Here is a 10,960-nt window from a genome sequence, read left to right on the forward strand (position 1 = left end):
TATCTAATAAACGTTAGAAACAAGTTTACGAATACATGAGCGATAATCGCTTTTCTATTATTAATCTCTAATGGATATCTAAATTCATTAGATATTAATAAGTGCTTAATCACTTGACCTTTGCCATGGAAAAAAAATAGAGAAAAAATAATGGTAATCAAATTGTGGGTGGCCCTGAAAAGGGCCTTTACTCGTTCTCGCTGTCGGACGTCGTAACTATTAGTTTGTAATGGCACCACAGATAGGACAGTGCACTGCTCGTACGTTCGGTGATGAGTCATAAGCACAGAACCTATGAAACGTTGCTTCACAAGGACAGGAAACCCAACCCACTGCATCACCAGTTTCACACGGCGGCTGTGCAAGATTACAGATGTCACACAAACGGTTCTCTTCATCTTCTTCATTTTGGAGGTCCCGTTCCGTTAACACTTTGTACCGCAAATTACAGACATCTTGATCAGTCAGACGTTTCCCATAAATTGGTAAACAAAATTCTTTATGTGGAATGCAGTGGTACCAGATATCAGCAGCGGTTTCACAGTTCCAAACTCCGGATCTGTTAACCTTCGCACCCATGGATTACCTTGGTACCTCAGGGAATCGCACTCATGATTGTGATGCACATTCCCACGTACAACAGTCCAGTAGCCGTCTATAATCTTACAATACATGAAGGCCGGACATTGAGTGTTCATGGAAGCCCTTCATGACAAAAAATGTTAATAACATTAATAAAATTACCTCCTCCGTCTGATCCGCTGTGACGAACCGCTAGATCTTATACGGCCATGTCTCCAGCACACAAATTTAATATACGAGTTTTCATCTCTGCTCAAATGCGAATCTCGAACTATATAATGACTGTAAGTCGACCTTTCATAATTTGTGATAGCGGACTTCAACGCTTCAAGCGATGGGAACGCAACGAGAAACAATGTAGTCAAAAAGACTTCCTCCATTTCCGTTACGTTAGAAACAACAGCGCTTGTACTCGGAACGTTACTCTCCTCTATAATGATGATTAAAATGTACTTTGTCGACAAGTACTGATATTTTATAACTATTTGACAATACATGACTAACCAATTGAAACGAATTATGAAAATAGCCTTTTCATTGGACGAAACAGGATGAAAAATATTGTAATTTTGGGGTTGAAAAAAATTTTAAAAAAAGGGTGGGGTTTTTTTTAAAAAAAAAATGTCGTAGGGATAATTAAAAACTGGGACCCCGCTCGCGGGATTCGAACCCAGGGCCTTAAGTCTCACGCCCTAACGTTTAACCCATTGTACACAGGTTCATGTTAGTAATAAATTGTAATGAAATGTACATGTTATAAAATCACATCTTTTTTGTTACCTTTAGAAATCCAGTCTATTATTTCCTCAAATATAAATATTGAAGTGGAATAATGATTGATAGTAATTTGTGTTGAAGTTAGCCAATTGACATTTAATATTCTAAACAAGAAAAACGTAATTACATCTAAACATGCTGTTATTATTATGTAAACTATTTTTCTCAAAAAACATTGATAACCTCTTACTGTTTATCCTGTAACATAATTAGTTAGACAAAACATTTAGTATAAATTCATAGAAATTGATTTTCACAAAAATATCTACCATTCACTCATTTCTCTCAGTGTTGTGAAGCTGATTTTAAGTATCTAAACTACATTTAAATATTTTAATAGCTGAATTCATGGGTTAATTAAAGTTAGACCACCATGAAAAACCTGAAAGCACTGGACGGCCGTTTCATCCACGTATGAGACTCCTCGGCATCGCACATCCTCGATAATAATAATCATGTGCTCACTAGTGACTGGCTTCAATAGGCGTTTCTTGGAGTTCTAGTGCGAAGCAGTGACCAATGGAGTTCAATCCGGTCTGTTGTGAGATAATAACTTACTGAAGACAATGGCGGACGGCGGCGCAATTTCGTGGATTGGTTGAAGTCAAACAGTAATAATGTTGGATACCGGCTCAGTGGTGTAGATTTTAAGCGTTCGCGCGCAAGATCGACAGGTCCTCGGTTCAAGTCTCGCATGCAGAGTTGTGAATGCTTACTCCTGCGGAGTCCCATACTAGGACGAAATAGTCGCTCAATGTTTCCAGGTTTTCTGTGGCAGTCTAGCTTAGACTAACTCGTGAATTCAACTGTTAAAATACTACAACCTCCAGAAAATTCCCATACCGAAATTAATCTTTTCTTGATGAAATAAGTTTATATTTATCGATTAATCGTTGTCCAAGGTTATATGTGAAAGAAATTAGTTTCTACCTATTTTGACTACCTATTCACAAGGTCAACGGTAGAAGAGAAAACTTTAAACAATATTTCATGAATATTAGGAAAATATAATGATTAATATGTTGAATACATTATTTAAGTAGAAAAAAATTGATCTTACTTCCAATCTAACCACGTGTTGTTGTTTATCTCTTGTGTCAAGATTATGAAAAACAGAAAGAAAAATGAATGACTTAAAGGTTACTACGGAAATTATTTAAGAAATATAACCAATGAGTAACTGAAATACGATATTAGAAAAGGTCAACAGATTTTAAATTATAAAAGTTGATAGTTGTCTTGCAATGTTGTTTTTGTACAAAAATGCCATTGACTTGAGATTCGTTACAGTAGTACCATATAGTTTGTTTTAAAAAAAATACATTAAAAGGTAACAAAGTAAATGAAATACTATTTGACGAGCAACCTTCAAAAGTAAAACCTAAGTTTTTCCAGCATAAATAAACAAAATATTTAATTGGTAGATGGGAGAATCATGTGTTCTATTTGCACATTTCCTTTAGCTCTGTCAATATTAGATTAAAAGGCTCTGAATTTCCTAACCGTCAAAGGATACCGCTCTTTGTGTAGAAGTGCTACTAGATGATTGAGTTTGAGGAATAACTTTGGAAAATATTACTTAAAGCTATCATAAATGTGATGTGAGTAGATTCAAAGTGATATCATATACATAAACCGGATCATGATCATAAAAATGTTCCATTTAGATGAAGGGTAAATCAATTACTATTAATATTAAAGGATAACGACCATATAAATCGACTTGTTAATTAAATTCATTTGAGAATACATTTAATGGTGTTTTCCAGCAGTGGTCACCAGATGTCAGTAAATTCACTTGATGACTGTAAGTAGCACCAACCTATCTAAACCTCTTGTTTTATCAATTCATTGTAAATAATGTGTGCTATTCTCAACTGTCTATCATTCCAGCAATCGACTGCCCAATACTGTTGAATATTTTGACCTATATAAAACTTCATAAGTTCCTAAATTACCGCTATCTAAAAATATCATTCGACTCAATGTTTGATATTGATATGTTCCAACTATCATCAATCATTCTAAGTCAATAAAAATCAAACAAGAAGCAATTTATGATGGGTTTCAGAAAAGCTAAGAACTTCACTCCTGCTGCATCTCAGTAAACATAGTGTTATCTCTGAACAAAGAGAAAATGAATGGTGACTGCTAGGAATTATTAATGGACTATTATTATATATATTCTTATTGGATAATAATTAAGTAACTAGATTACATATATCTTTATATTCCTATTATCATGAGGTACCACTTGACCTATGGACTACTATTATATGATACACTATTCTCAATGTATTTTCAATCTGTTAATTACAGTCTCTTGTACTCACAGCCACTTTTGGCTCAACCATGTATAATCAGTATTTTTAATTTTATTGTGTGATGCGGTCTGGTCTACTTGTATATGAACCACGTATGTCTGAAATGTATGATTTACACAACGGAGGCTGATATTTATTTCCTGAACTGGGCAGGTTGAGCTACGCGAAAAATTACTATTTTCAGGATCACTACGGACTCAGAGTCGAGTCAAATCTGCTGGTGCTGGTTGATGTGTACTTAGTGTAACATGGAGACAAGGTCATAGAAATTAGTATTCTTATTGACGATTTTGTCACATGATATTTAACGGGCTATAGGACATAACACAAAAACGTGAATTTGCGAACTAAGTGTACAAGTATGGACGAGGAATACCAAGTACATATACCATGAATTGTTTGATTCTCAGGATGAAAATAAAAAACAGATTTTGTTTTATTTGCTTTTTTCTTTCGTTTTTAATATGTTAATTTTTTAGTTTAAATGTACTATGGAAATAAAATTTAGTCTAACGTCATTCCTTTTAGACAAATTATGTAGAGACAGAGTCACAGAGGGATAATTAACAAATTGACATGGATAAATAGAAGACTAATTTCAAACAATCGATGAAATTAACCTGTAACTCGTTGAATAGTACAATGTACTATAAACAATTTAATCTTATATTTCCTTACACCTGATAATCACTAGATAATTAATGGATACATCTTTTATAAGTCTCAAACATTGTGAATTGAATTAAATTGATATACTACTGCAAAACAAAGAAGCTTTTCACAGCACACGTTTATCAATATCAAATATAATTGTTATGAAAATATCAACTAAGTAACTACATTAGGATTTATCATCTGTTTGCACGTACTACTACTGTAAACATAATAATAATAAATACCTAGTTACAGTACTTTAATCACGAAAAAAATCCCAAAACCTTCCACCAAAGTTGTGGAGTGCGATACATATGTCGACAGATATAAGTAGTATGTAACATCAATCAGAAGTGGCACGCCTGGCAAAAGAAGGTTGGGAAGATCGAATCAAAGAGAACAGGAACAGAGAGTTATTGTTATAGGAATGAAGAAACGATGAAGTCCGAGACAATTGATAGAGGATTTTCAAATAAAGTATTGAACGTATGGTTTTCACATTTTACCAAAAACACTCTAATTTTGTGTCAAGATGACTAGTCGTCCCCTCCTGTGTTCTCGTTCATTAGAAGATCAGGTGTCTCTCAAACCACAAACCCAGAAGCTATAGACATTGCCTTAATTGACACATTTAATACTATTAAGTGGTAGAGTGACATTTCTTTTTTGTTACATTTATGGATGCTGTCAACTCCTATGATATTGTTGGACCGGCAAGCTCTGTTCTTCTAATTTTTGTATACAGAAGAAATAACACCGCAACTGACCATCTACGTCACGCTGCAACTTTGCTTCGTCTTTTTGCTGGGACGTGTGTGTGCTGAAAAGGTTTCAAAACTATTAAGTCAATATTTTAATAGCTATTTAGCAAACCTGGAAGTTTTGAATGCTTTGACACGTGGCCACTCATACTGCACTGATACGCTTCCAGTACATTTCGTAAGCGAGATCATTCACAACAATGCCTGCAGCTCCCGACTACTGTCCGTCTGATATTCTGTCAAACAAGTGGCCTGACTGTGGTAATCAGAGCTGTGAAATCCTGTTCCTTTATACATCAGAAAGTAGGGTCCTTATTGGACAAGCAGAACTACGTTTCTGATCGGTCTGAGGGTAAGGAAGACAGTGGTACAAGGAAATGGAATTTCACACTCTAAATAAGAAATAAATTATGAATTTGAGTTAATTGCAGACTAGATCTCGATTTACGGATATGATAGGGTTGACAATGAAGAAAATAGAACATTTAAATAACAAAGATACGGGTGTACATTATCATCAATAAGGATAAGGAATCCCAAAAACATGACAATAACGTCAGCCACATCTTTTAAAACAATTTATCTTAATATCTTTGTTGTTTACATATTTCATTTCTTTCTGCATCGACTGACATAATTGCCAAAGTTATTGTGATTCCTTGAGCCTATTGATGAAAACTTAAGGGTATAGTATTATTTTTAATAATAAGTGATTGTTTAGCTTTTCTTTCAAAATGTGTGCTTATGTAATTAAGACAACACTATTACCTGTCATAGTTCATTAACTGGCTGCCAACGGTGCATTGTTGCAGTCTCATCAATTGAAATCCATCTAAACTAAACTACTTGGACTGGGTGACTAAGTTTACCTATTCACATCATAATTTTGTTTCAACAGAAAAATCTGTCAGACGGTTTAGTTGTTGTGAAATATTTTAAAAAATGTTACATCAGTTGTACTTGAACCTCATATGATACTACTGGTTGTTATAGACATTGATATGGAGAGTGGTATAAATTTTCTTAGCGGTAAGGTGGAAACAGAACTTAACTTGCTTTGCCATGTCCACTCAGACTGCCAATTATCGTGAGACTAGAAAATTGCTAAACATCAAGTGCATATAGGTTCTGTGTGAGTAGAACGACAATATATACTTTATCCAAAGTGAACTAGAATTAATATCAGATGGGTTTTGTGGATATTATAGTAATTTCAATGGTTAAGATCATGAGTCCGTGGTTAAGTGCTCGAGCGCGAAACCAGTAGATCCTGGGTTCGAACCTCACAGGGGGCGAGGTCGTGGATGCGAACTGCTGAGGAGTCCCACAATAGGACGAAACGGCCGTCCAGTGCTTCCAGGTTTTCCATGGTGGTCTAGCTTCAACTGACTCACGACCTTAACCACTGAACTAGAATTGTTAATTATTTGTGGGCTATGGTCGTGGGTTTCTTATCGACAGACACATATCTCAAATAACAATAGTGATTATTGTACCTGAAACCTAATCAACTCAAATATACATTGGTACAACCTCTTCTTCTACCATAGTTTTAATATCTCATAATTCTTTTCTTCTTCATACTTTTCTTCCTTCACAGCCAGCTACTTCCCCTTCTATCTTCTCTATAGACCTTTTACCCCCAACTGGTTTACTTCTGTTTCGATAATTCTCCTGATTACAGTTCATGTCAATTTCAACAGCTTATCTCCTCATACTGAGCCTTCCCTTCCCAGTTAGAATTTATTTATTTATCTTCATGATGAATATTCAAACACTCAACAACAAAATTATGATTAGTTTCTTTGGTAAAAAGAACGTTATATCACTTTTGTTTATTCTACCTCATTGTTACCAGTTTAACTGAATTTCATTACCACTATTTTTGTAATTATTACCATTTTGGAAAATAAGTATATATTTGTGATTGTACAGTTTTGAAAATGAATTCACCGAAAAGAGAACTCACAGAACAAGTCTTTCTAATTTTATATATCGATGGATATATTCTGTTTACGTCATCACTTCACATTTATACTGAACTCCTTAATCTCATAATTACTCAATATTTATTCTTATGTAATGAGCTGATATAATGAACTTATTATGTTGTCTCATCATTGGGTTTTATTTTGAATACCCCAAGTCTTTGATCAGTTACTATCTTTAGAGATAAAATTCAAATAAATTGTTAGGTTGATCAATCATTATTTATTTATTGAGATCGTGAACTGATCAATATTAGACTATCTGTGAAAACCTGCAAGCGCTAGATGGTCGTTTCGTCCTAGTATGCGACTCCTCAACAGTGCGCATCCACGATCCCACATATGAGGCTCCAACCAAGGACCTCAACCTCACGCGAACGCTTAACCTCTCGACCACTGAGTCGGCATTCAACGATGTCAATGTCTAACTTTAACCAATCCATGACATTACGCGACCGTCTTCCAATATCGCAATATTGTGGATTGATCGAAGTTAGTTTTTCACCGTATTTCAACTAAAGCACCCTAACACATTATTTCGCATTGACAATATTGTGATATTCTTTGAGCCATATGGTCTTATTTTCAAGTCTTTCGTTTCCATTCGGAATAATATAGACTTAAACTCAAACATAAGTTAGTCTTTATAATTACTTTGAAATAACTGACATTGTTACGAAGTGTTATTCATTTTTAATGAGATCAGGTTTCCTGTGCATAACAGTCTACCACTAAAAATCTCACTGTTTTTCTAAATAGTATCCGTACAAAAGTTAAAAAATGTCTAATCCGTTTATTTATAAGTAACAAACAGATCATTTTGTCGACAATAATTTCTTTTAACAACACCTTGGTTATCGATATCTATTCATTCATTTTGATTGTTTATTGATTCCTGAACTTACTACAAACTTTTTATCATTTTCTTAATGCTAAATATTATTGGTTTTGTCTTAATATGTCTGTTAATTGTTGAATGATCTGAGTCCTGAGTTGCTAGATATTTTTACCTTTCTTTATATTGGCTTTAAAATAAGGTTCGCTTTGTAGTTTCTTCATCTCTAGAACTCAAATACAATTCTTTTCATTATTATATCTAGTACTTCTGATGATCTATTCCAAAAAATTTATTCTTACAGACTAGAAAAATAACTGGTTATGGGTTGAAATGGAAAAGACCACAAGGTTCTGTACTGGATGGTTTACAAATTTCTAAATAAATGAAAGAAAGATAACAAAATAGTCATTCAGTAAACTTTTGTATTTCATTCTTGAGCTTATATTAGATTGTAATGAACACAAAATAGATATTAAAATGATTAATGTTATGCATTTAATGAATAAATTGCAAATGTTCATACTGATATCAAATATATGTATCATTGAAAACTACGAAACACTGGATAGTTGTTTCTTTTTAGTACAGGATTCAGCAGGGCACAACAAAAATTCTACCTAGGACACTTAGGCCTCATGATGAGTGCCTAACTTTGTGATCATCAAGTTACCATAAAACGGTATACATTCCTAACTTGGATCAAGTAGATACCTATTCAATAACTGTTACTACTCAACTTATCATTAATCATGTATCATTACTAAGGTTTGATTTGGTAATTTCGAATAAATTGAGCATTGGATAGGTTGTTATAAATAAATAAATAAATAATATATTTGTAATACCCCAATGAGTAGAAAAATTAAATTTTCTGACGTTTCGTGATTTAGTGCAAGTCACTTCTTCAGAGAATAAGTAACCAAATCTTATTGCCCTAGAATTTTACGCATCAAATGCTTTCATATCATATTACATAACAAGACATAAATCTTTTTTTTCTGATAATGAAAAGAAAAAAAGTCAAGTGACAAGTATTTTTTGAACCATGTAAACAAATAAGTACTACTAAATATTAATAAACTTATATGTAAATATACACAATAGTCCATAAAAATAATTCAGTTTAATATACCGCCTATTTCTTTTATATTGTTAATGATTTATCCGATAATGTACTTTAAGGGGAAAAAATAAACCTCTTTTTTTAAAAACATGGAAAAACAAAACTTCTCTAGAATAAGTAATTTTTCATTTCAGATTAGTTTCTTTAGTTTGTATTAATTTATCAATAATTATTTTGACTAAATGAAAAATTGTACTTCATGCAAATCCACTATAGTTTAGGTGAGACTATAATTTATGGATGACCTTTAAGCGGCGCTGAAGTGACCTTGAGAGTGTCCACCAAATGGCGGTTATAAACCAGTGTGAGGAATTGGAATTATGATTTACAGTTGATGGTTAATGCTAGAAATTATATTTAGGGTCTTCATCACGAACTAACATCAGCTATAATGCCAAAACTCAATGTATTCAAATGGAGGAATGAAAATCGCACCCAAATCCCAGACCAGTTATCTCTTACCTGATTGGCTCGCCCATAAATTATAGTCTCGACATAGTCTGTTTATTATTGTCTGTACATAATTACAACCACTTCTGTAGTTCCCATTCATGACTGATTATAAATTCAATCTTAAATAATGTTAATATTATTTATGATTTATATCTATAATAATGGACAAAATTATTGGCATAATTCGCTTATATTAAATGGATACATTACTTAATGATATTATTATATAAAAGGAAGTGTTTAGGTAAATCAAGAAAAAATTTATTTGTCTAAAAATATTACGCCTTTGGGCGAGATTAGTTAAACAATATTTATCGTTACCTATCTGAATATAGAAAAAAAGCTTTAAAATAGTTAATATGTGTTTTCCAATGATAATTAATGGATGATAAGATATTGATTAATAAGCGGTACGTTTGATCTTTGCGTTACAATAAATACGGCTTCTGATATAAAAGTATATGGTTATTTTTTAGTCCTGGTATATAGCATATACATAGACATTAGGATTACCATTAATATTAAGATGGATGGCCTATCGAAAAAACGAGCCCGGAAGAGTCCTGATACTTCGAGTAAAAACAACTCTGTTATAAACTTTATGCCATGCCAGTTCAACTACCTTTGCAACAGACTATGTTAGGATCGTACTTACACCACATATGCCGCTGGATGACTCAGTATCTAGTTTACTAACGAGCTCCACATGAAGATCCATTAGCATAGGTAATATATGGAGAGAAATAGATAGTATTTGTGAGCAATTAAGTGATAGGAATTCTAAAATGGAGTCACCTTCAGACTCTTTTAGTCTAATTTTAGTCCATGTATTATAAACGTAGATTGTCAGAAAATGACATTTCCTAATAAAGGACATAATTTTCAGCTAAGCAAACTAACTGGCTGAATATTAATGTAGAGCTTTTATTGAATACACTAATGACAAAAACACTAAATGGTGAATAGATTAGACGTTTCAGGCAGTATGTTCATGTATGATTAAATCGTGAAAGTAAAAAAATGTTAGAAAGAAACTCCCTCTGTTGAGTCTTTCAATAGCCATGTATAGCCTTGATGGTTCGAATAAAGTTTGGAGATGATTTTCTGTCGGATTAATTTCGAGAACCTAAACAATGAATGCAGTTTAGCGAACATTGTAAACTTCACCATGATACTTCGTAACACTTCCTCATTCAAATAATTGAAGCAAGTCGTCAAATGGAATTTAAGTTCCAGTCATTTCTAATTTTCATAAGCTTTATGACGAGTAGTTTATTTAAACTTACAGTATATGGAACGAGTGCTCTCAATATTTTTTGGGTATGACTTTTGTTTAATATTCAACAATAATGAAAATATATAATGATTCCTGTCGAACAGCCTACACATTCATCAAATTGTCGAAATCTTGGTCAAAATAAGAATGACTTGAGTGAAAATAAAACCGGAGCTGTTCGGAA

Source organism: Schistosoma haematobium, chromosome ZW, assembly GCF_000699445.3.
Source record: "Schistosoma haematobium chromosome ZW, whole genome shotgun sequence".
Taxonomy (NCBI): Eukaryota; Metazoa; Platyhelminthes; class Trematoda; order Strigeidida; family Schistosomatidae; genus Schistosoma; species Schistosoma haematobium.